The sequence below is a fragment of the Myripristis murdjan genome, chromosome 11 (assembly GCF_902150065.1).
Source record: "Myripristis murdjan chromosome 11, fMyrMur1.1, whole genome shotgun sequence".
Taxonomy (NCBI): Eukaryota; Metazoa; Chordata; class Actinopteri; order Holocentriformes; family Holocentridae; genus Myripristis; species Myripristis murdjan.
In genome coordinates, this window is record NC_043990.1 from 7,503,215 (window position 1) to 7,527,569 (window position 24,355).

Here is a 24,355-nt window from a genome sequence, read left to right on the forward strand (position 1 = left end):
TGTATCTACTGACAACACATTAAGGTTAGCTAACTAGTCAATGTTTTGTAATTAGTAGTGTGAAGGTTGCCAAGTTAATAATTGAAAAACACTGACATATTAAATACATAAAGGCAGTGCTCATACAACATGTTTTATCATAAAAAAACATATTTATGGCCCCGCATGTGCTGTCGTAGGATTATAAAAAAGATTTAAATATATATATAGGCAACATCAATATATTGCAGCAGTCCATGTAAAGTTATCCTTTCATGAGATCATCATCATCATCATCATCATCACAAATGGGACTATTAGTGATTCAAATTGCAGTCAAGGTGGGACGATAACGTCAAATTGGGTTTCATTTTCAGTATAATACCGCTTTTTCTTAGTTTTATGAATTACATACTGCTCAATAAAGGACCAAATTGATTTGCCACAGAATCACTTCAAGTGTCAGTTCTGGTCATAAAGACGCTGCTGTTTCCCTTCTCTCCTGTCTTGGTGCTGGCCAGACTGTGCCCTGGAGCAGGTGGTGAAGTACGGAGATAACTACCACATTCCCCTCAACAACATCCAGGGTCCGATCACACTGGAGTTCAGGTGAGAGGAGGAAAACACATGGAGCGAGCTACTAACCTGTCTCCAACAGCGAGGATTCACCGCATTATATATGTTGCACTTTTGAAATGTAATATGTTTCAGATAATAGTTGTCCTGTCAAAAACAAAGCTTAATATTGGAGTGCATCGTGCCAAATGAATGGAGTCTGTCTAGATGTGGAGACGCTCGACGGTGTTGCACTCAAATTTGTCTGGAAATCTGCCAAAAGAAGACGTTTGTGTATGGAGAAAAGATGCAAAGCCACAGCATGAATGTTATATAAGTTTTTACCAAAAATAATATATATTTGGATGCAATCCCTTTGTGATCACCAACATTTTGATTAGTAATTATATTTCAAATGCATTATTTCTAGTTACTGTTACTGATTACAATTAAAATTATTTTGTAGTTTAATTACATAATATAGCACTGTCGCCTCACAGTGAGAAGGTCCTGGGTTCGATTCCCACCCAAGGTCCTTTCTGTGTGGAGTTTGCATGTTCTCCCCGTGTCTGCGTGGGTTTCCTCCGGGCACTCCGGTTTCCTCCCACCGTCCAAAGACATGCAGGTTAGGTGAATTGGAGAAGCTAAATTGCCCCTAGGTGTGACTGTGTGTGTGAATGTCAGTGTTTGTTTGTCTGCCCTGTGATGGACTGGCGACCTGTCCAGGGTGTTTCACTGCCTTCGCCCTATGAGCGCTGGGATTGGCTCCAGCACCCCCCCGCGACCCTAGTGAGGATAAGCGGTTTAGAAGATGAATGAATCATTACATAATATTTCAGTGCACTTAATTAATACTTATTGCCTGTGTGTGTTGGTTTCTCTGCCCCTTTTTGGTAAATAAACTGATGTTCAATTTGCCTGACCGTGATGTGAAGGCCCAGCCTGGCCCAGACCAATGAGACCGACATTCAGCAGGCCACCGAGCCTCCGGCGGTGGTGCTGTACAACCAGACGGCGGTGGCGGCCGAGGAGTACGTGGGTCGCCTCAGCGTGTCGAGCAAACAGGTGACGCTGCACACGGTCAGGATGACAGACGAGGGCAGCTTCACAGTGCTGGACTGGGAGGGCAAAGTGAGGAAGAGGAACTGTCTGAACGTCCGAGGTGAGGAGCAGTGTGTGCTTTACAGCCTCTTCTAGGGATTAATTGACTGATCTATCAATCTGGAGTGTCGCTGTGGGCACACATACTGGTTTTGTGTGTGTGTGTGTGATTTATGTTGTAGCTTATGCTCATGCAAATGCCCAAGAAATTATTAAATCAGCACAAATTGCCAAGCACTGTGAGCAACCGGACTGAAATTACAATCTGCTCCTTTTTGAATGATTATTATATAAGCCTGTTAAGAGCACATACAGAGCTTTGCCTTTATCATCATTACAAACCACTTCTGGGTTTTTGTACATCCACTAAGTTGCTATTCCATCCTTTCTGTTCTCACATTGCACATTATCATCTTGGCCTGGAGATACCCTCCATTATCTCATGCTCTGATGTAGCAGAAATCCCTAAAAAAATAATCTTTTTTGAGGTCATAGTAGGTTTTTGTTTCTTATATATTATTAAAATTAGATAAAACTTTAGTGCTGCCCCTGGGGAAACCGGGTCTTTTCAGCAGCAAAGAATAGGATATAGATAAGAATATATCAAATAGGATGAATGTAACTCATTGAAGGTTATATTATAAGAGAATATATTAAAGATAGATATCCTGTGTCTCCCTCATGCTGAAGCAGAAGTCTTGTTCAGTTGAAATAATTCTGCTGTGTTAAGTACTGACATTTTAAAGGTCATCAGATGTTTATAACTTGCAGACTAATATATTTACACTGTATATGCCAGGTGTGAAAATGTCCATCACTGGCTCTCTGTGGTATTATATCAACAAAGCAGACAGAGATACATTAGATATACAAAATGTGTTTGAACTCTGGAAAATGTGCATTTCTAGCTTTATATATGATCAAACGTACAGAAAACAAACCTAACATATATTTGATTTTATTGTTGCTCTTGTTTTTCCACAGTGCACCAGAACTTCGTCACGCTGCCCTACGGAGGAACCCTGAAGGTCAACCTCTACCTGCACTTTTCCCAGCTCAACATTGTCTACACGCCCAACTCAGACCGGCGGGACCGGGTCATTGTGGACCAGGGGGTTCTGATGGCGCCGCTGGACCCCCTCCTGGAGGGCAGGCTGACCGTGGCGGGCTCGCACCTCACCATGAAGAAGGTCCACATGGCCGACACGGGGGTCCTCAAAGTCACAGACCTGGCCGGGTTTCCTGTGGAGAATGTCTACTTAGAGGTACAAGGTAAGAGGCACAAACACCACAAAAGAATCAAACAATTATAAACAATTACAACATTGGGAAGGTTTTTTTTTTGATGGTTTGCACTGGTTTGCAGTGGTGTGTCTGAAGGGTTTTTCCACCAATGCTTCTCTGACTTTTAAATTACTACACTTTAATTTTATGGGAATGACTCCTAGGCCACCAAAGGGATCCCAGTGTAAGGAAAGGTCTCTTGACAAAAATGAAAAGAAATCTGCTCCAATGTCAAACTAATAAATATTAGTTTATGTTTACTATACTTAGAAATGGGGCCACTAAACTTAAGAGTAAAAAGTCTGCTGAGGATATCGATTAAAACAAACGAGGTGCAGCAACATGAAGGTGCCACCTCTTCCAGGGCGATGCTCAGAGATATGCGATTTCAGACAAGATAACAAAAAACTTGAAGACATTAAAGGAGAGATGAGGGGAGGGAGGAGATTATATTTATGGAGGGTTACTATCCCCCAAAACAAATACAGAACCAGATTATATCACCAGTCATATTATAGGACAATGTAAGAAACTGTAGTATTTTTTCATATTACACTATAAATTGTAAAGCACCACTTGCAGTACCTGAATATTTAATGTGAAAGGAGTTACACTAGCCAACCCAAGGAGCTTACACTGAAAATGATTGCTCTTTGCTGTTTGCTGTGGTTTAGGCTGATAAGATGTAATAAAAAAAAAAAACCTGTCTAGTGCTGCTTTACATTCTGCATGTATTGATGAAGTTCAGATATTCAAGACGTACATGGGAAGCCCCTGTAGTCGTCTACAACCTGCAAATACCCTGCGCTGCTGTAGATGTTCAAAACAGGGAGGAGCAGTAGTGCAACGATCAAAAAAGCCTATTTCTCTGTCTGGCTCTTCTCTGTCCCCCTCAGCCTATAAGCTGCCCACGCTGTATGTCGCCATCCTGTCCCTGCTGGGCGTCATCGCCTTCCTGCTGCTGCTGTGCCTGCTCTCCTGTGTCTACAAGGTGCATAAGAGGAACGAGAAGAACAAAAAACTGACGCTCCTCGCCCAGCAGGCCGGCAAGGGAGACGGGGAGGCCTTCAGACAGGTAACACACACCTCGCGCTGTACTATCAGCTGCACTACAGCACATATCTGTGACGCATAAATATTCACCACCACTAAAACTACTGTGGGAAATCTGGGAGCACTGTCACTTTGTAGTCCAACTAATATAATATATAACTAATTTGGGCACTGCAACCCCCCCCCCAAAATGTGTATTTGGCAAACAGAGTCACAGCTAAGCTAAACAGATCGATCTGCCCAGAAACCACTCAGGAAAGGCTGAATTGCACTTGGCTGTTATGCATGAGCCTTCTGGGCGCAGAAAAATACATCTGTTACATCTGTTGTTTAGGAGTCGTGACTTTGCACAATTTTTTACTGCTGGTTGCTTGAAATGGTGATCAGGGAATATCAGTTTATCCTCCTGCGGTCCTCAGTGTAAGACAAGGTGGATAAGTGCATCAGCAAAACGTGAATGAATTTATGGTTGTATATCTAGATACTGAAAATCAAATTTAATCTATTGCCTATTGAAAATACCCCGACGAAATTACAAATCCCTTCATCGGTAACAAGTAAATGATATGCTGGAGGTTTCATGTTCATCCCATAATTGTTTTCATTCATTTTGTTAAAAATACAAATCACTACTCGATCACTGAGTATGTCTAAAATGTAGAGAATCCAGTGTGTGCTGTCACCTGAAGACTTAGTTTAGTATTCTTTCAGAGAAAAAAAAAATGCCTACAGTATGTGTACTAGTTTGCAAACTATGATTTGTTTTCATTTTGGGTATCTGTCTCTTGTTATCACTGTGTTGTTTCTGACAGCTCACTGAAGAGAGCAGGGCAGATGGACTTTTATAACCTTTTGGCTGCTTGCCCTGCCTACTCTTCACTGAGTCTGGAAAAAACAAAAATTTCAGAGGGCCAGCATTCCCTTATTTTTTCATTTTTTGGATATCTCATTTTGTAATGAAATATAGACCCTTAAAAGGTTATGTACGGCCTGGAAACGTAATCAAAGCCTTTAATTGTTTCCCTGTTTATCTAACCTCTCCCCTGTTCACCTGCTCAGTGCTGCATGACTGCATCATTTATATATAATTGGATATAATATAATTGGATAATTTGAAATAGCCGACAGTTAACCCCTCCCTCTTCACAACCCCCGCCCAGCATCCCTAACAGGTGATTTGTTATCTGACTGAATTTATGGGCTAATTAAAAACTCATTGCAGATAGATGGCTCACCCAAAGCAAACACCTTAGCAGTGGACTCTCAGATTGATTGCTTTGCTAAGGACTAATAGTCCAGTATGATGAGCCGCAGATATAAAAGATATATTAATTACGTTAATGGTATGAACACCTTAAAGGGATACTTTGAAGATTTTTTTACCTGCACCCAGACCTCCCTGCTCATTTCACATCATCTGACTTGGTGTAAGAGGTTGTGTATTAATGAGGAGTTCTGTTCCAAAGTGTTGTATATCTGTTTTTGAAAATAAATGACCAGCTAAGGTTTACGATTTATTATAACGGGGATCCAGTCCGCATCATCATTTTGTCCAAGTACAGATTTAATTTTGCCACCATGCTTTAAAATCCTTACCAATCCTCACTGTTTTTATTTGTGAAAAATACATTTGCATGTGAAATGTACCATTTTAGAGATTTAATCTTTTATTTTTTCCCTGTTATAGTGTATGTCCTCCTCAGAAATGAATGACTGATTGAATTACAGGATAATTTAACATAGCAGGCAGTTAACTCCTCCCCTCCCACAACCCTCACCCAGGATCTCTAATAGGTGATATGCTGACTGAATTTATGGGCCAATTAAAAACCCATTGCAGGCAGAAAGCTCACCCACAGCAAACACCTCAGCAGTGGTCTCCCAGATTTATTACATAGCAGAGGCCTGTTAGATGACATATCATTAATTTGCAGTTGCATTCAAAGATGGCTTGAAGTACTGCGAGTTAAACATTTCAGATCTTATACATCAAAACCAGTAAAACAGTATTTTTGCCTGCTTAAAATTGTAACTCCAGCCACTCCTGGAGATATTTTGTGGTGCTACATCACACGAGGAACACATTTTTAACCAAATTGTCAAATGGATCCTTAATTTTAAAGTCACCATGTATATGCACACTGATTAACTGTATAAAAGTTTTGAATTCTTGTTTATGTGTGGTGTCAGAATAACTATTTTTAGCGTTTCGTTGTGTTAATTATGTTTGTCTCTCTCTGTTTCTCCCTCTCTCCTTTCTGCTCTCACTGTGTGCATGTTGCCGTTTCTCTGTATCTGTCTATCTGATGCTGTGATGTTGTCCTAAATTATTTCCAACATGCGTGACCTTGTTAAACCTTTGATGAATGTGGCCACATGGACACACACACTGGCTGTCCTGTCCTATTTGCAGGGTACAGCCGAGTCTTTAGGGATGGTGCCAGTCTCATCCTAATCCCCGTGTTCTTGCCCTCCTTGTCAGTTTCAGCTTTTAAGGAGAAGTGCTTAATATGAGGCTATCTGTCTTGCCTTTACGATGTAGACACAGTTTCCCATGGCACAGCTTGAGCCTCGTCCAAAACTGTCTGGTGCCAAGGCAGGCTATTTTTATCGAGTTGCAATGATTTATAGTGGGGATTTTATCCTTTTGTATGACTGAAATGTTTCTTTATATAAATTTTTCTTTATGCTTAACAGCCATTTCCACATTTTGGCCTTTCCTGCTAGCCACCTCATCCATTGTTCTTATCATTTGTCTCTTATTATTGTCCCTATGTTTGCTGTTTTGGTGTTTTTATGCACTAATATCTTATAGTATCCAATCAAAGCAAGTCAGACCAGACCTGCTGGCCCACTTGTCTCAATCTGTGCCTAGAGAAGGAGTTACCATGGATCCTATTCCCAGGGTGGCCATGTTGAACTTATGCAACACTTGGGGTGAGACGACGGGCATCAGGCTTGAAAACAATGGCACAGAGATGATAGATACAAACTAAATCAAATGAGAAACTGGGATTTTGGTTGGTAGTTATAATGACCCAGATTCACTGTACCTTGAAATGTGAACCTGAATCCCTCCAGATAGTTGAAATCCATTCATTTCTATCATGCAAAATCTGTGTAATAACAAATGTTGACTTGTTTGTGACATTTGCATAATGTGCATCTTAGCACACTGCTGGTCTGCTCCTCTGGGTGGAGTTTCTCAAGTGTTACATGAACTCAAAATGGCTGTCATGGAAATGTCTACAAGTTTAGAGCTGGACCTCTTTATTTGGAAGGCAGTTCGCTAACGCTGTTGCCTGTGCGTTGCATTGTTTCTCCCTCTTACTTTAAGGAGCCTCAAACGGAGCCTCTTCTTGGTGAGAGAATTGTGTTCTGGCCTCTTTTTTGCTGCTATTCCCCCTCATGTTGTAATAGTGCAGAAATATGCTGATGTTATGGCAAATGTGCTCCATGATCAACTTGTTGTTGTGTGACAAGACGATTAGTGATGGTTTCAGCCGTGCGGTTCCAGTATATTTCAGTGCTCAGGGGCGGCTTTGTGACGGCTCAGGGCCACTGAACACATTGAGCACGAAATAAATCCTGGACACACTGAGCAGAAACTGCTGTCATTTTGTACAAAGAGAACCTGGTCAAAGACCTTATTTGCCATAAAGTTGGCGTATTCCCTTAAGTGGATCTGTCACCATGACTTGGTACAAACTGTCTGTGTGATCCAGAGAGACTTTTCAGTATTCATATGATTGAGCTTGTCTGCACTGTTTATTTGTATGAGGCAGAGTTAGGGTCAATTTGCTTTATTCTCAGTCCTTTCATGAGGTGGACTTTCTTCATAATTGAAGAATTTATCAGTTTAATTTGCAGTAAAAGCGTTCCCATATCCAAATCAACGTTAAAAATCAGAGCACAACATTCTGTCATTATTATGTAAATTGTGTTGACCTGAACTCAATATGAATAAGTACATTTACAGTCCAGCCTCACTGGTTCCGTTATGTAACTCTCCCATAAATATATGTATTTTTTAAAAGTTTTTTTTTTTTTCAGGTTTTTGCTTTATTACCTGCATAATAATATTGCAAAGTGTCTGGAGAGATGGAAAGAGCAAGAATCAAAGCCACAGTCTCACAAATACATGGCATGACTATTATCCTGCCGAGGCCGACCAAGTGGACACAGCCAGGCAAGCTCAATCATTTACAGAGCTGACAGGATTTCGAATGCAGTTTCCACCGAGGTCAGAGTGAACACTGCAAAAATGTTCATCTTCAGAATTCATTCAGTCTGTTATTTAACTTAAAAAACTTACTGATCTAAGACGAGGATCTTGAAATGAGGCGGATCATCGCTGCACTAGAATCAAGAGAATGTCACTTGATTCAGGAAAAATCTTGAAACAAGTTGATTTTCATTGGAAACAAGTAAAACACACTCGTCCACCTTTTCACTTCTTTTAAGAAACAGCGATTGTGAAGCAGTAGTTCACCCCAAAATTAAAATGTTGTCATTGTGTACTCCTCTCCCTGTAATTTGAAACACTAGTGACGTTTGTATGTCTTTGTATCAAACAAGGAGTTAGCTGGATAAGTTTCATTTCAGTGCTCCCTAAAACAACTGGTATGAATGGAAACTGTCTTTATTCATCTCTATAAACAGATGATCTATTTATCCATTTATCTAGATACATAGATAGATATAGATATATGTATACAGAAAGAGAGATAATGCAGAACACATTGACAGAAATGTCATCAGGACCTAAAAAGCATTCATAGTTATGTTTTGTGTGGAAAAACGTTCAATGGTCACAGAAATGGAAACTGAAATGATTTATAGCTTCTTTCCAGCAACACTGGAAAACCCCAAAAATTGTCTGTCAGCCACCCCACCACCCCCCGTCCCGCCAACAAGTCGATTAAATTACTCCAAAAAGCAAAATCCAAATTGAAGTCAAACGATCAAACTGTGGCTTCAAAAGTCCAATAATTATCTCATTATCTATTAGATTTTCCTCACTGGCTCTGCACCACACCAACTGGCACCTCGTAGCAAGCAGACGTTGCCTTCAAATGCTGTGGGGAATATTGTAATTATAAGGGCACTTGCACTCTATTACAAAACCGATGTAAATGTTCTCGTCCTCATTTTGCTGTTGCAGCTCAAAGAAAGCCGGCACCACTTTGTGTCTGTCGTCGGCTCATAGCAATTTTCGGCTGCGATGCCAGGATAAAGACGACAACACTCACATCGGTTTTGCAGCAGAAGTTTATTAATGAAAAGTTGTTATGCACTGAAAAGTGAAAATGGCACATCTTGGCATTATGAGTGTGGCCAATTTGTCTTTACCTTTTGCATTTACCACTTTATTTGGTTGTTCCAGCATGCTCTACCCAGAATTGCAATATTTCTGACTGCATGATAAGACAATATCTCCTATCTGCTGTTGTGATAGTTGGCATGACTCAGTACAAGTGAGGAAAATCTAGAGGATAATGAGATAAATATAGAACCCACATGCAATCATTTGGCTATAGAAAGCTTATATTATATGCTGTAGAATCATTTTATGGTCTTTTTTTTTTAAATTTTCATTCAGTACATTTGTTTTGGGAAACACTGAAATGAAGCTGCAGGAGCTAATTTGCTGTGTTAAAATGAAATACAATCTTCACCGGTGTTTCTGCTGTTATGGGGCTGCGGGAAGATAATGACTTTTTTTTTGTTGTTGTTGTTGGGTGAACTAATCCTTTAAGTAACGGACTAAATGGCTTATTGAGATGTTCATTGTTTTCCAGTGTTTTTTTTTTTTTTTTTTTTTTTTTTCTCTCTTCTGTATTGGTGTGTGTAACCGCAGCTGAGCGATGATCTCAGAGGAAGTCACTATGTCATGTGTGGGTCTTCCCTCTTCACATTAGTGACCAGACATGTGCGCCATCCGTTCTGTTGCTTTCTTTCTTTTTCTTTCTTTCTTTCTTTCTTTCTTTCTTTCTACCTCTCCTCCTTCCCTCCCTCGTTCATCATCCCCCCGCTGGTTAACGAACCAGACTGAGAGCTGCAGTTACTCATAGACGATCCAGTCATGGTAACTGCGGTCAAAGCTTTCACTGCTGTTATTAAGCGACTCTGCGAGCTCTTCTTAATCACACACACACATGCACATACATCTTTCTTATGTGTTGGGTGAATTACAAGGTAAACATGTATCCTGTGTGTGTATATATGGTGGTATTTGTGCTGGGTCTGTGTGTGTGTGTGTGTGTGATTTTGTGCGTGATGTTGGTTCATAATACTGGGGCAGTAGTGATTAGCCTCTAGTTAGGAGAATTGAGTGTACTCAACCTTTTGTGATCTCCCTCTTAGTTGATTTCTAGAGAATTGCTACTGCTTAATACTCGCCCAAGACAAATGTGTGTAGCTTTGCTGTGTCATTGTTCGTCTTTGTGTGTGTGTGTGTGTGTGTGTGTCTATATATGTGTGTTTGGAGCCTTTGTGTTAATATTCTAGTTGATAAGCAATAAGTTACTGGCTGTATATAATGTGACATGATGCAGAGACACTCCCCATTTGATCCATCACACACAGTCGTCTATCTGTCAGTGTGCACCGCTTATGCCTATCGCAGTGTGTGTGTGTTTGTGTATCCATGTGTGTTGTGGTGTATCTATGTGTGTGCATGTCCCAAGTGCTTATTCAGCCCTATGTGCGTGTGCAAATGCTTATATGTGTGTGCGTTTGTGCTCATGTTCTCGTGTGTGAATGGGAGCTTAATGTGTGTGTGTGTGTGTCTGCATTTGTTTGTGTATTGACCGCGGAGGTTGAGATGACAGCAGCCGTCCTTGATGCCGGCCGCTCTGACAATGTTATGGATTTCCCTGTAGATCAGGGAACACGGGCGGCAGACCTGGACAACTCGTCTGATGGGATGTCGGCGGTCCGCGCGGCGCTTTCCCCCCGAGAGGCCGGACATGAAAATCGATGGCCGTGCCTCATCGCTCTCGGCCGCCATCTACTCCAACTCACCCAAACTCTCGCTCTCTCTCTGTCTCGCCCCTCTTTGTTTCTCATCCCACTCACCTCTCGCTCTTAAACTCACTTATTGTGTCTCACTCTCTCCCATCTATCTTGCTCTCTCCACGCCTCTCCTCCTGCCTCTCGTCATGTATTTTTCTTGTCACCTTCTGCACCCTCCGCCATCTTTATCATCTGTCTCGCTCCCCCTCGTTTCTTTCCCTCTCTTGCTTTTACTCTTTCACTTAAAGTCTCCTGTGTGTCGTTTTCTGACATTTATCTTACTTACACACATGCACTCTCTAACTCTCTCTCTCTCTCAGTCTCCACCTGCTTCTCTTCGCTCATCGTTTTCTCGTCACCCACTCTCCCCCCGTTTTCTTCATCTGTCTTGTCTTGCTTCCTTTCTCTCCCTCACCTCTGTGCTCTCCCTCCCTGGAGGATGATTCGCTTTAGTGCTCTGACACTTGAACATACATTATGTTGACCGATCGTAGGCGATTAGCATTACCTTAAAGTAAGATGAGTGACCTTTTGGTAATTTAAATTGTTATTGGGTTTTATTGTAAGATCAGTCTCCTTACTTCCAGCTCTTTAGCAAATGGTGTATGTTGAATGATCGAGGAGACAAGCATCATCCAAAGTAAGAGGACAGGCAGTAATTAAAAAGTTGTCAGTGGTTTGTATTGTATAATATTGTTGATTCATATATTTTAAAATGAATTATCACTAACTGATGCTGCTGATGTAGCCAGGTGTCTTTTAGGAACTACTCCAAACTGTGCAGCTGAGTTGGAAAGTAGCTAAGTACATTTACTGAAGTACTGCCACTTAACTTCGGTATTTTTGTGAGACTTTATACTTTTCCTGTTGTGCTTTTTTTTTTTTTTTTTTTTTTTTTTTACTACACTACATTCATCACACAGTTTTAGTTAGTAGTTACTTTGCAGCTTTTACATGCAAAATGTAAGATAAGCTTATTCTAAAACATGATGCATGTTAGAGTGTAAACCAGCAGTTAGAGCTACAGCATTAAAATACTTCCAACAGGTCAATGCATCAATAATTTATCACTTTGAAAGGAACCATTCTTCACAATAACCGCTTTTACCTTGCAGACCAAACTACATTTTAATACTGCTATACTAATACTGGAATATTTTTCCAATTATGATGTTGCTATTTTTTACTTAAATTAGTTAAATATTTAAATATATACAGTTGCTCTCTTGGAAATATTAGATTTAGCCACATTTCATTTAAGGTTATCTATCATTTAGCTTTAGAGCTGCCATAAGTTTTCATTTTCCCAATTTTGAGTCAAGGCTTCTGGCTCACAGTCACTCAACACAGTGCATGCTGAAGTGTTAGCATGCAGCACTGGAATAAAAAAAAATGCACCAAGGACACACGGATGATTTTGGTGTCTATGTTCTCATCACGTAATGGCTGAACTCATCAACAAGCCAATCTCCCAAAAACCTGTTCCTTTAAGCTCCGCTTGTCCCCATCTCTCTTTCATCCACTTTTTCTCTTCCTCTCAATCCATCAAATCGGCCTCAATTCCCACCCATTTTTCTCGCCACCTTCTCCACCTCTCTTTCGGTATCTCTCATCCATCTTGCTCTACCTTTCCCTCATCTCTCTCTCTCCTCTGCCTCTTTTAGTCACTTAAACTCTCAGGTGTCTCATTTACTGTCATCAGTCTTACTTTCTCCTCGTCTCACGCCGTCTTTCAGCAGCTTTAAAGGAATGACACTTTCAGAAAGATTACAGCCCCTTCAGCTCTGTTTCCTCTCAACCTCCTGCCCCGACCAACAAAGACAAATAAAATCTGCTGTCTCTCAGTCGTGCCACACTATATACAGTGTCCACTTCGATATCTTCTATGTGTTTTTAAGAGCTTTCTGTGCAGCTTTTGTGTGTGTGCCAATGTCCTCTTTACCAGTGCCTATGTATTTTTGATGACTCGCTGTGTATGTACAATGTGTGACAACCGAGCTGCTCTAACAAAATGTTTTGGTGGCTGAGTTTTGAAATCTCCTGTGTGTGTGTGTGTGTGTGTGTGTGTTGTCTGTAGGTGGTCCATGAGGCTTACACAAGGTTCACTGAGGAGTCGCAGATTCAGTCGACATGGGATAAACCCACAGAGAGCACAGAGGTCACTATCAAGGTCAGTGCAGTAACAAGAAGCCAACGCGATGTTTCCCACTGCAGGGGCAAAGAGGAGACACCCAGAACCAACCTAAAATATGATATCGCTATAACAAACATCACACAGTGAAACTCACAATATTGGCTAATTTAATAACACTGGTTATGCAGACAGGTATTTTTTGAAGTGCAAAAAAGATCTGCATGAGTTTTATTTTTTCTCTAACACAAACTAACCAACACTGGCTGGGCTTGTTTGGCTCTAAAGTGCAAATCAGGCAAATAGGTCAAGAGAAATCAGACAGCAGGGTTTTTTTTTAGATTGCATGACTGTGTTGATAAGATAAATGCAGGAATCCATAAAGCAATAATATCCAAGAGGGCAGGGTGTAACATAGTTGGGAATATGATGCAGCACTTTGCCCATGTGTGCCAGGAAAGCTGCAGCGAAAGTAGTAAACAAATCAAAACCATCACATATCACATCAATGCCAGGTCTAATTAGAAGGTAATCGACCTTAACAGATCGCGCCGGGCAGCAGAACAGATTAGATTACAGCCGAGCTCACAGCAACAACTGTTCATGGAGGCTAAATATGGAAGGCATAAATGGGCAGCAGAGACGGTGGTGTGGTCAGGGTTCAGGGAGTTCTCCACAGCGCTTTACCGTTACATTTGCTGTGAGCCTCCAGTGACCTTTCGCCCAAAATGTGATAAGGGAAGGGAATTCAGTGGGAATAAGGAATATGTCACATGATGGTAAAAATCGTCCCAAATGTCTCATTTTTAAATCTAGTGGCATTTCAGTGCATTAGTGACTTTAGTTAGATCTAATGGTTATCAAACTAAACAGCAACCTCAGATGATAACTGCTTTAATTTGGCAGGGAAATAAATATACTGATACAAAGTGCATGATTTCGTCAGTGCACATCTGCCAATTAATTAAATTTAGAATAAAATGACATGTGCAATGACATAATTTATTATCTCTCCATTTTTTAATCGAGAACATACATAACCTGTGTCTTTATAATCTTAAGTAGAAAAACTGTTTATTTCCCCACTGTTAAATTTATTCCTGTAGATTGTATATTTCCATTTATATAGATTGCCTTTGTTTCTATGTAACGCAGAAAATAAGCGGTGCCTGGGAATGGAAGGTAAATCTATAAATACGGTCCTGGAAACATGCTACATGAATTATGTATGGTCCTTTTTTACTGACCTCAATTTTTACCACTTGCTTTCCTCTCCTTTTCTGCTTTACTGCTCTCTCCTCCTCCGCACCTCCTTCTCTATCTCCTCTGTTCTACTGAGGGAATCCTTTTCGTCCTCCTCTCTTCTCCTTCCTCCTCTTCCTTATCCATACTTTCTTCCCCCTTTTCCCTCCTGTCTCCTCCTGTCTCACTCCTCTTCTTGTCATCCCTTCACTCTCCTTTCTCCTGTCCCTTCCCTCCTCCTCTTTCTTTCCTTACATCCTCTTTCCTTCCCTTTTGCTCCTGGATCCTCCTCCTTTCTGTTTCCATCTTGCCCCACCTGTTCCCTTTTTGTCCTGTCTCCCTCACTACACTGTTTTACACCCTTTTTTAACCTTTGCCACCTGTTTGCTCTGTAAAACTACTTTCTTCTCCCTTTCTTTTCTTCTTCCCCTGTCCTCTCCCCTGCTCCTCCTCTGCAGGGCCTCGAGGTATCCAAACCGGGCCGGTACCAGGCTCTCACCTCTGACAAGAACTTCCTGGAGATGAGTGACTCTGGGGTGGAGATCACCTTCTCTGGCCTCCCACTGGACAGCGACACCGACGTCCCGATGACTTACGCCTCCCACAAGCCCCTCCTCAACGCTGCCTCCCCCACCGCGGTGACCGGGGGAGTTCTCTCCGACAGCCTGGAGGCCACTGTGGTCCCTGACGGCGACTTCAGCGCCTGCCGAACCCCCAACTCCGCCACGAGCGCCAGTCCTGCTTCTAATCCTCGTTCGTTCGCTGCCGCCACCCCAGATGGCAGCCTACAGGGCGCGGCATCGCCAGGAGGGGCCTCCAGGGGCACTGCTGGCTCTGATTTGGTCAAGACACCAGAGGCTGGCGCTGACAGTGGGGAGGCCGGGCAGCCGGAGGGATCAGTTCAGAGCACCTGAGAGCGTGGGCTGTCTTTTTCTGTTTTGTTTTGTTTATTTTCTCCTGTTCCTTTATACAGGTAACACACATATAGCATACCACCACCAAGACCATCCGGATCTGTTTTTTCCTGCCTAAAAAGACCTCATCTTACCCGGGCTGCACCATGTCCCAGATCACCGCATTTGAGACTAGAATACAGATAAAAACATCTCATGCCTGGACCTGGCTGTCAATATAGCCTAGAAGCCGGAGAAAAGGCAGTTGCACAAATGCACAATTAAAGATTTAATGCACTATGCACTGAAAAATGAGAGACAAAAGAGCAACTCCAAGCTCTATCAAAAGAAGAACAAAGTAATTTTGTGCGTATGGGAAATGCATGCATTTAAATTAAACATTACAGTAGATATCACAGTTCAGATCTTCCCTTCTTGGCTGGGGGAAAAATGCTGACGTTAGAATAGACTGAATGCATATTGCAAGCTTCAGCCGGCCAAAGAAGTGCAGACCGAAAAGGGCAATATGTTGAAGTTATCATGATGTGAAAAAGGTTAAAGCACTTTTCAGAAAACACTTAAATGGGATAAAAAGGGTTTTAGATTCTGCTGAGATGTTGCGCAAAAGAAATTAGAAGGTTTTGACAGCTCAAAAGTTAGAGTCATTCCTCTCCAAGGAGTTGGACGATATTTTCCGAGACCAAGACGACTAACAGCAACAGCGAGAAGAACTTCGCCCCTGCTGAGGCAAATCTCAGTGTATCGCCTCTGACAGCACTTTTGCCTGAGCTCACAGCATCAGACAAACACTGCAATGATTGCATTTCCCTCCACCCACACACAGACTCTTTATTAACAGTAGAAGCATGTCAAAAAGCTTCTCCACCCCTCAGACAGAAGTGCTTGTCTCAGCACTCACTCACCACTATCTGTGACTAGCGAGAAAACCCCGACTCAATATCCCCTTCTTTAAAACCTGCAAACTGAAACAAGTCCAATAGATTGAATATCGCCACACTATGCAAGAAGTGCTGGTGGTTGTTTTTGCTTCCCTCGTACTTTGGGTGTCAAATCCCTGCCACTTTTGATGGCATCATCTAAAGCTGCCCGCCTAAACGTCCACCTCATCTCACTCATGCTAATGATGAGCGCCGGAGAAAACACCCACAAGAACAACAGAGACGGCTCGCTGTGGAAACCACCCTCATTGTTTTTTTTTTTTGGTTTTTTTTCTGTCCCTCAGTGAGAAAACTGCCTGGTGGAGTTGTCACAAGCCCTGTCAAAGCAGAACAAAAAAAAAAAAACTGGAGAATACTTTGCAGCACTTCCAGGACTTTTGGAACAGTGCTAGAGAACGTAATTGGATTCTTGGTCTTTTTGCAGACGGACCAACTCGCGGACACCGAGACTGAGGAGAGATGATAAAAGAAACGACAGAGATGGAATAGGGGACTATTCGGGGAACGGATTAATGACTTGCATGATTTAAAGCCTCCTATTTTCATCTCAGCCCCCATCCATCTGAGTGAGCCCTGACTATTGTAGCCCTGTTGTTTGCCAAAATGAAGTGACTCGAAAGGCGCTGTTGGATCAATCAATGATAACGATCCGGCCTACAGCCCCAACAGAATGAGACTGAATAACAGCGATTATAAGAAGGGGAGGAGGGGGGGCATAGAAAGCAACCAACATTATTGGGATTCAGTCGCACCGCAATCTTGATTCTATTCAGCCTGAGAAAAATAGGAAATGAAAAGAGGTGGATGTTCTCAGCATAAAAAAAAAAACTTGCATTGATATACATGGTTAGGCAAATATCAATAACCCCCGATCGTCAGTCCATATGTTTGTAGGGGTACTTTCAAAATCCAAACCCACCAATTGCGTGACATTAATACCGCTATTGACAATACGAATAATAACCTCACCACCTTGTCATCATCCATTTTACCTTTTAACTAAAGAAGGTCAAACATTTCATTGCAAAAATATCCAGGCATTCTCTGACCAGGTTAGGCTCCTTATTCATTAAAGGGCATTCAGCTCCTAGTACCTGGTGGTTCTGATGCAGTGCAGATTTTTTATTACAAAGATATCCAAAGTCTACGGACACGTGGGTGGCAAAAGAGGCCTAGGCATCGTGGGATGTTGTATGGATGTACCTGGGCAGTTTCTAAATGAGATCCTTGGGTAGATACTTTGATCTCAACTTAACTACCATGTAAAAACAAAAGTAAAAGTAAAGATAAAATACAAAGAGCTCTTGTAGAAAGTTGACTTGGCCAAGCGAGCAGAGATACCTTTAGCCACACAACAGCAGTAATAGTTGTTTATTGTCAAAAGCATAAAAATATAACCAAACTTTATGAAAAACCTGTGTCCTGGCTCTTTTGACAGCATATGACAACAACCAGACAACAAAACACATGCAGAAAAATCTCATTCATTACATCCAAAAAGATTAATATACCTATATATATATAAATATATATACACTGTGCCTACATACATAGAGCCTACCTACACACCTATATACATTAAAGCTGCCTATATAAATAGAGCTACACTATACACATAAAAATAGACCTATACACTTAATACTTACCTCATACTTAATATATAAATAGAAAAATGGGTGGGAGAAAAACAGAGGAGAATGGATTCAATAAATTTATTTCCAGGTGATTCATTTTCCATATTTCAGAACAGCTAAGATGAGTCACTTCCTTTCCTTGCCTTGGAACAGGAGTGCAGCTTATTTTAAGGCAACAAGAAATCCATCTGTTGCACACCAAGGACATTTCACACGAGGGAACCAAAACATCAAATATTTGTGAGGACCCCCTGTCCAAGCAAGTCTTCCACTCCAATGGGTTTGTAATCGTAACACAGAGCAGATACCACTCGCTTGCTGGGTAGTGCGTTATAGTACCAACAGCGCAAACATTTTCGGCATGCGTGACGCCAGACGAAATCAAGCCGGGTCACAGTGATCGTCATAAGTCATCATAACAAGGTTGCACTATCCCAAGGATCTCATTTAGACAGCACTATTGCCATCGACAGCTGGTAGTAATATGGCTACCTCATGCCGTTACTGAATTGATGTCAATCTGGCGAGTCTAGAGGAGTTACAAACTGTCGGCCTACCTCTGTGGGGTACAAAACGCAGTCACAGACACGGGAGGCCCTGTCTCCTAAACATTATGTTCTCATACAGCTCATACAGCTAAACTGCATTTTATGTTTTCAGGGGAATGTATTTTTTTTTTGTGGACTACATTGTTTGTAGAGTATCGGAAGAAGGGTTTTTTGGTGTTTGTTTATCTGAAGTTGATACTAGAAGGCAGGTGAAAGTGGTGCATGGGTCAAAAAACCAACTGTCACCCAGGTGAGTTCAAGCCCAGAGTGAAGTAGGTTATTTTTTAAGCCTAAACCTAAACTTAAGCAAGTACTTTTGGTTGCTAAAGGTAACGACATTGACTAAAATGCTGCCCGACATGATATGCAATATATTTAATTACAGACAAACATAATCTGCGACAAAAAAACCTTTCCCTGGAAACATAATTGAGAATATAGCTTAGTGATATTGCAACAAGTTATGTTGATTAGAAACATATTTGTGAGACGTCTGAAAAAAACGTAATCCGTGACAAAATACGCGTCCGGCTAAATGTGATTATGAATGCAGTTTAGTTGTCTTAGAAACAGGGTTGGGCACGGAGGATGAATATCTGAGAAAAGCGGGGGGAAAAAAAGCACAACACTTACGTGATCCTTTTGGACCAAGGAAAGCCTCATATTGTAGTCAAAAAGGGAAAAAAAAAAAAAATAAAATTAAGTAGCAGCTATTGTAAATACACAACCGTCATCTGCAAAAAAATGACTGGGCCAGCTATTTCCTTTCTTATTCAGGAAAACTGTAGTTTGGACTGAGCCATGATTTACCCCAGAGGAAAAATACAGAATATGAGCATTGTGTATGTGTAAAGGATTAACCCACTCTACTTACATGCCATTGGTGATTGCCGATTTTATATGGCTGTTTTATAGAATAGTGCTTTTGCTCGTGCAGGGACTTCTTGATCTAAATTGGATGCATAAATATTTCGGCAAAGCCCTCAAAACTCACCCTGTGTATTCTGTGTAAATATCTCTTTATCGGGTCAGTACAAATAGGTTCTGATAAGGAGCGCTGACCTCCTTTGGGTAATAGCGGACGGATGGGGATGTGGATTTCAGTTGAATCTTAAGCAATATTAATGTTATGGCACTGAGACATCACCAACACTCACAGGGTAAAGAGGAATCAAACTTAGCACATGTCAACATCCCCCCATCTTTCAAAATCATCCTTTTTTCTCACTATTGTGTAAATATAATGTGTAATCTGCATGTGTACAGTGTGAAAATACTAGCGTTTCTTACTGCAAGGCTTATGCAAGATTTTATACTATCAGAACGCTGCATCGGTCCTTTAACTTACATGTTGACAGTAGGTAGGGAACTAACACGTTGTCATGGAGATGCCTTAGCTGGAAAGCCTCTCCAGTACTTAAGCTCTGATCAGATACATGGATCAGAGTGACGCCGTGTGAAATCCTCTCATCAGAGTTCGCCTCAGCTTTGCTGCAGTGTCTACAGTCACTTACCGCTGATGTAAGCCTTCTGGACGTCCTGTTTGACGCACAGAGAAAACAAGTACAGCGTATTTTCATTTAACCTTTATTCAACCGGGCAGTCCCACAGAGAGCAAGAAAAGGTTTGAAGGAGGATCTTGCCAAGAGAGCAGCTTTTTAAAATTGATTTAAACACTTTAAATAGAGAAGATGTTTGGAAAAAGAGGCCTAGATTTCATGATGTGTGGTAAACAGCTGTAGGCCCGGCGTCTTTGCAGTTAATTCTTAGGGTTTCGTTTTAACCTGTGTGGAGAAACAGATGGAAAAGGTCTGCAGCATCAGGAAAGTTCAGATAAAATAACATAAGATGCCACAGAAAAATACAGTTTACATATTTATAATCAGGACTGTGCCTTGATATTTTCGAGGGGTGTAGCTCAAGAGGAGAAAATCAACACTCTTAAATCTAAAATCGAGCAGCTCTTAGTTTTTGTGTAGATACCCTGCCTTGTTCCAGGTGAAGATGCTGAACAAAATGTTTCGTGCATTTTGTAGGAGGACATTTTGTGTTTTGCAGGGTGAAGGGACTGGACCACGAGGCTCCTTTGCACTGAATCACAGCTTTTGCCAATAGGAGTAATAACAGGTTCCAGGCAATCACAGCCAAGCACAGCTGATGTCGGCTTTATGAAAGGATTTCACACTCCGCCATTCAACCTAGCTCTCGTTTTCTCTGTTTCATTACACACCAGGGCCGGCATTCACGAAGCCTCTCAGAATAGGAGTGCTGATCCAGGAGGGACGCTTTAATAAAATGTTCTTTGAATTTTTCTAGACTTACTCTTCGTCATAATTTCAAAGAATATGATGAAAACTGAGGAAATGATATCTGCACTGAGGTGATACAATGCACACTGCAGATATAGTTTGCTATAGTTTGCTTACACTTCAGATTATGATAGTAAAATGTTTTTGTTTTCTTTTATCACAAAATATAGGATAAATTAATTTGCATCAAGATCAGTTAATCACGATTTAATCCAGTGCCATTTGATGGAAATGGTCTTACTCGGATTGATTCGAGTCTTTGCTTTTGATTCATGATTTTAGCCACAGGAAGATCAATTTTAAGCACAACGCTTTATGCTAAGACTCTTTTATTAAGAATAAAGATGAGAGTTTCAAATCAGTCTCAGGTTGATATTCTCTCTCTCTCTCTCATCACAAAAATGACAAAGTGATCCTCGTTCGGCAGCACTCCTGTTCTGGGCCTCATTGTGAATCAGTGAATAATGCATATTGCCCTGTTTGTTTGAAGAATTCAGTGTGGTCACACTTATCTCCCTACCGCCATACTCCCAGCACCTGAGAATGTTTTTTATAAGAGAATAAATACTACAGTGGTATTCTTAAAAATGATGATTCATTTCCAAATAATCCGCGTTGACTCTGGGACAAAAAACAACTTCGACACAACACACACGACACTGCATACTGGATGCTGTACGTTGTGTCTTCCCAAACGAGATGCGGCTTTTTTTTGGAAATGATGCATCCTTTTTAAAAGTGGACATGCTTGAATACATTTCATCCCCAGAACTTTTTTTGTAGCATCACATTCAGCACCACAAAGACTAACTCCCATGCTAATAATGTGCTTGGTATTTCTCCTTACTATGGTACTATAGCTTCTAACTGCTGTCCCGGTGTATACCTAAGAGTTACTCTAACTGCAGCATGCTGACCTGTAGATTGCTTGTGGGACAGCAGGCGTGATGGTGATAGCTAATAATCATAATCGTAGTATGAATTGCACTGTTCTGTAGAGCTCGCCTCCTGAGTGCATCCTGATCTTCTGAGTTTCTCTGATCAGACTCTGGTTTCCCAAGATCCTCCTCACTCCAAGATCATCTTTTTTTCTGTTGGCATTCAATTCGGAGTGGCTGTTAAAGGAAAAAAAAAAAAAATCTGTGTTTTTTTTTTTTTTTTTTTTGAGGTTTCTGCCAATGTACTCTGTTGCCCCTCTCGTTTACATAATTCATGTTTTGTGTGCACACAGTCGGTGTATTTGGGGACATCAGGGTTCATTTTCTTCCCTTCAGTCGGAGCCATTTGCTGCCATTCATTCTGTGGAGTGTGAAAAACAGCCTCCGCAGTGCTAGATAATCCATCACAGAAAACATGAAGCGTTCATTTGGTTTTGTAAAAAAAAAAAAAAAAATTGGTGTTTCAGCATGCCTGAGTTGATTGTTTTCATATCAGTGCTGCATAATGTTGTCAGGTCACGTGACACCCACAGAAACAATGGATGTCTTCGCCAAACTTGATGCCTGTTTTACGGCCAAATAATCCTGTTAAACACTTCACCTTAAAAAACTTTATTGTTACATCTGTGTCTTCTCATTTCCCCTAATCATCTTGTGCTACAAAACGATTACGGGAAATGCCAACTAAATGTTGGGAGAAGTAACTCTGAGTGACACTGTTGTTTTCCTTTAACATCACATCAAATATAATTGCCATAGTCCATTCCAAACTATCATGTTAATGTTGACTGAAAATCTGATTATAAATTAAACAAGGCGTTATGGTTTGTTATTATTTTTGCTTGTTTATGAGTTCATCTGCTCGTATGACACTAGATGTGGCTCACACGCCATCGTTTCTCTACATCTCAAATTGTTGTAGCAGCAAAATGATTTTGGGTAACCCAGATTCAGGATGCGACTCTTGAGGCTAAATTAGATCCTTCTGGTTGTTAAGTTCATGTCAGGAGATGTATTGTCACTGTCAATATTACTTTGCTTCTGCAAAAATATAATAACTACATCCTTTCACATAAGAAATATCTCTTCTGCTCCCCTTTGTCTTATGTTTGTAAATTGGTGTGCTTTTTTTTGTTTGTAACAGAATAGTTTCATTTTTATTATGATGATAATGATGAGGATAATGATGATGATGATGATGGTGCTGGCACTTATTAGGAGATTTTTTGCCTCTGGCTTCACAGTGTAAGAATGAAGGGCTGTCTGTGTGGAGTAAAAGAGAATAATTCCTCTGATCTTTCAAATGCCAAATTGCAATGGGAGTAACAAGCGAGACATAAAGAAATATTCATCTATATTTTGGCTAATAGGGCATATTCCTAATTTTTTTGAATTTGACCAGAAATAAAACAGATCTTATGACTCCTGAGCACAGACAGTTACATTCTGTTCCTGTACTGGTTGTCCTTTCAGACGGTTTTCCTATGCCTGTGTACATATTTTCTCATGCCTGATTTAGCACACTGCTCCATGCGCTCGGCTGGTTTGGTTGCAGGCAGAGGAAATCTGCCACAAATATTCAGGAAATGCATGAAAGTCCCTGTTTTCACTTTGTTTTTGCTTTCATTTTGCGAGAGTTCATGTGAACGGATCAGAATTCACTTGATCAGTTTCCAAAGCCGGGTAATCATTGACATTTATGATACTTCACTGTACTGCCATGAACAAACAACCACACACCCTTGTATGCTCAAAGAATTAATAAAAGACTATTTATATACTCTGTAAGACCTTTTGGCATCCTGCACAACTTTTCTAAGGCTTCTCTTTTTCTGTAATGAATGAATAATGCCAATTAAATGAATTTTGAAAAGACAGAGAATCAAAAGGATTGTTTTTGTCTCATTACTTTTGGTGTTGTTTGCACTACATTTTTGATTTAAAAAAAAAAAAAAGTATATTCTCTGTATTTAAATCACAAAGGTATTCTTTAATCCTTAACCATTTCCAACATAGATCTGAACAAATGGACACCTAATATTTTGCCCTGTATCTTTGTGAAAGGCACTACTGCAGGTTAGCTGCATATGCATGCCCAGAGATCAGTGATATACTAGTTTGTTAAAAGATAACCTCCAAGTGGTAATCATCTGAAGACGAACACCCTCCAACATAAAATGAAGTCATATATTTTAAGAAGAAAAACATTACTTTTGTTTTTTTCTCCATCTTAAAAAAAAAAAAAAAAAACTCTAGCTCTTGCCCTAGTTCTATTCCTTTCCCTTTCGATTCATTTTTCCAAAACTGTACTTTGCACCGAAAAGTGTTGTAAGGGGATTATGGCCTTGGCTTTTGCACTTTGTTTTTTGGATGCATGGTTGTTATTTTTGTTTATGCATGCAGAAAGGGAGCAGGGCATATGACCTAAATATTAGATTATATTTTGGTTCTTATAATTTAATGTAAATGTAAAATATCTATATAAAGGTAAAATACCCTGATGTAAATGTAAAATATTCTATAAATTTATTACATAGTGTGATGAGTGCTGTGTGTGTGTACTTAGAGTGTGCCAGCCTGGTGTGTGTAGGCAAACAAAAGGGCGGCCAGACTGAATTTAGACGGGCTGATCCTAAAGAAAACCACCCACACCAGCTCTGACACCGCGGCCCCAGGCCTCCTCACATGGGCCTGTCCCGCTGAAGGCGCCCT

At 40.8% G+C, this 24,355-nt stretch overlaps 2 protein-coding genes across 2 annotated transcripts in view; both read right to left on the minus strand.

Annotated features, from left to right (window-relative positions):
• LOC115368084 (uncharacterized) overlaps positions 1-24,355 on the minus strand; it is a 447,723-nt gene that overhangs the window by 226,381 nt on the left and 196,987 nt on the right. The window lies entirely within an intron of this gene.
• Positions 1-24,355, minus strand: part of LOC115368090 (class I histocompatibility antigen, F10 alpha chain-like) — a 410,352-nt gene that overhangs the window by 131,964 nt on the left and 254,033 nt on the right. The gene's annotated exons all lie outside the window — the stretch shown is intronic.